This window comes from Pteropus vampyrus, unplaced genomic scaffold, assembly GCF_000151845.1.
Source record: "Pteropus vampyrus isolate Shadow unplaced genomic scaffold, Pvam_2.0 Scaffold19646, whole genome shotgun sequence".
Classification (NCBI taxonomy): domain Eukaryota; kingdom Metazoa; phylum Chordata; class Mammalia; order Chiroptera; family Pteropodidae; genus Pteropus; species Pteropus vampyrus.
In genome coordinates this window covers 1-3,013 of record NW_011908427.1, presented here as the reverse complement: position 1 = coordinate 3,013, position 3,013 = coordinate 1, and the positions used below count along the sequence as shown (strand labels likewise).

The window sequence follows — 3,013 nt, the reverse complement described above, 5'->3', positions numbered from 1 at the left end:
GTGAGTAATATGTTGTCAGTTAGAAATTCCCATCACCCTAGCAAAATGTTTACAAAGTGGCAGCTGGCAGGAATATAATCTGCATAATTATCCTGATTACAATAATCTTGTATCAAACAAAACTTTTACTTAAATCTTATTTTTATGTCCATGATTAAATATGAATTCCGCAAAAAAGTAAATAAAGTTACCATTTGTTGCCTAAAACAAAGGAAATCACAAACAATTCAGACTGCACTTGAAAAGCACTGTGATCCTTGACTTGTTTGGGAAATATTTCATGAAATACTTTCAATGGGTAGGTGTGTTAGGAGTAAATAATTTTCCCACATGTGCTGTTCCACAGTGACTTGGGAAGTACTCAAGCAGAGACAGGAAAACTAAAAATTTTTTGTAAAGGCTGTGTAAGATATCTGAAAGGTACATTTTTAAAGGAGTTGAAATCAGTAGTAAAATTTCATATTCACTTTGTTGACTGCTGAAGTTCAATCTGATGCATCTTCCAGCCTTCTCTGATATTGTCTTTCTGACGCTTTTCTACGGTAGACATCATCTGTATCAAACAAAAGTTTTACTTAGATTTTTAAGAAACTGAGGAATTAAAAATACCCAGATCTGAGTATTTAACCAGTAGTCTAGGTCTGTCACCTACTTCTGAATCTCAATGTTTAACTCAATGCCAAACTTACTTTAAAACAAAATGAGTTAAATGAGGACTATGTTAATGGCATTCTGCACTTTAATAGCAAGATGAGAGTCTTGCAAAAATAGGATCATGTCCTAGCATATCTCTTAACGTTTTAAGCCTTCTCTCACTTCCTTATCCCCCACAATTTCTATTCTCTCTGAAATCATCCATCTTAATTGAAACCTGGCCCCTTCAAAGGCCTTTCCTAACCTGCAGCTCTCTGTTGCTCCCTCTCCCATGCCTGGGAACTCAGGGTGGGGTGGTGAGGTCAGTTTCCTTGTTCTCGGCTGCTGCTTTTCCAGCCTACTGATTCTCCACCCTCTTTATTTGGGGCTTATGCTATTTGCCACTATCTTCTCTGCACTGGCCCCTGCTCTCCACTCCTCTTCAATCACTAAAAACAGTATCTAGCTCAGGCTCCTTGATCCTGTTCTATGCCATCTTCCCAGACTGTAATACCACCACCCTCCACAGGAATGAAGTGCCAGCCACTTTCACCTCTGCCTTCTCCAGACTTGTGCTACCCATTGGCAGTATTCTTCTAGAGTAATAATGCATTCATTCTGCCCAGACCACAGCCCTTACTACCTTTCTAGCCCTTCTGTCCTTGGACCTTTAGCAACTTCTTCCACAGGCCCTTGACCCCTCAGTCCCCTCTTGTTCTCTTTTCCTGCCCAAACCAGCTGAAATTCAGTCTCATTGATATCAACTTCTTGACATACCTTCAAAGTCCAACTACAGATTAATCCAACGTATTTCTGTTTCCATGCCTCAGTGTTTGCTTTGCACTGTGGTGGCAAACTGATGCATCTAACTGGGTCCACTATGATGCCTGACAATCCTACTTCCTCAGCCATGACCCTGACCTTTCTTCACCCCCAAATGGCTATGAACTCTTTCTTCACAGAGAAAAACCATCAGTAAAGAACTCTCCCAGCTAACTTTCAAGAGCTACTTCTACTGTCCTGCTCTGATCCCATCCTCTCCCACCTTACCTTCTCAAGGGCCAAGGTACCTCCAGCCTCTCTCCACTCTCCTGATCAGACTTACATATCTTTAAGTCTCTCCTGGTGGGGGAAAAGGGGTTTACCTCTCATTCACATAGTCAAACTTTCTGAACCTCCTGTCTTCTGTGATAAACTTTCCTGGTTTCTCTCCTTGCCTCTCTGGCCACTTTCAGTCACCCTTAAAATGTTAGGGTTTGACTCTATCATAATCTGTTTGTGAATGACCTACAATACCAGATCTATGGCCCAGATTTGCCTCCTGGGCTTTAGCTCTCCACCTCAGCACATCTAAAACAGAGCCCGGGATTGTCCTACCCATGTTCCCCCTGCCCCAACTGTCCTACCAGAAACCTCCATGCCTCATCTCCTGAGTCCACACAAGCTCTGTCAGGGGTGTCTCTCAACTCCACCTACTCTTGGCATCCCTTCTGATCCACCCTGGACCAGGCCACCATCTCAAACCTGAACAACCACACAGCCTAAGTGTTCCTGCTAATCTCTCCACAAGAAGCCATTGTGTTAATCCACTGCCACTTAAAGACCTACAATCTTTTTGGATACATTCTTGGTTCTCCAGTCCCTCAAACAGCACTTTCACACCAAGGTCCCTATGTGTGCTCTTACCCCTGGCATTAGACACTTTCAATGCCACAAACGTTACCCTCATCTGACTGACAGCTACTCAATCTTCAGGTCCTACCTGACATGGTAACTCCTCCTGGAAGCCTTCCCTGCACCATCTAGTCCTGCACCCAAGACTCCCATGTTCCCCTCACAGCACTCATCACAACAGTAACTGTCTTTATGATCTGTCTCTCCCATTAGAGCTCTTCTGGGATGGGGGACCTTCTGCCATATTCATTATATCCTCTCTCATCAGTGCTCATTGAATATTTATGAATGGATGAACAGAAAGGCTAAATATCTTCAGAAAGCATTAAGGTAACATTTTTCTCTCTGTTTTTTTTTTTTAAGGAAGGTCGGCAGTTCATCAGTGATACAGTTTCTGGAAAGAGAAAAAGCAGAAAAGATCTAGGGGTTCAGAAAGATGGAAAAGATGAACTAGCCTGTCCAGAGCTAGTGCTCAACAAAGCAATGCCAGGCATTCTTTTCACAGAGCTGGGCCCTAGTGCCAATGACTCTGCCTGTAAAGACAGTGGTAATTAGCTAAGCTGGGCAGACCAGGTCCTTCCAGGGTGTGGACTGAAGAGTCCAGAGGACTGGCCAGTTAATAAGAGTTTCCATGAATCCTCAAGATCCCACCCCCTTCTACTGTGCAGTGAGCAAGTCTGTTCCTTAGGCCAAATGACACCAACAG

The 3,013-nt window shown here is 43.4% G+C and overlaps 1 long non-coding RNA gene across 1 annotated transcript; it reads right to left on the bottom strand.

The window, feature by feature from the left end:
• Window positions 1-105: 105 nt before the first annotated feature.
• On the bottom strand, window positions 106-1,720 carry LOC111735217. Its single transcript, XR_002778721.1, has 2 exons — window positions 1,684-1,720; window positions 106-553 (listed from the first exon to the last, which is right to left on the bottom strand). It is a non-coding gene; the product is annotated as an uncharacterized LOC111735217 (long non-coding RNA).
• Between the last annotated feature and the right edge of the window lie 1,293 nt (window positions 1,721-3,013).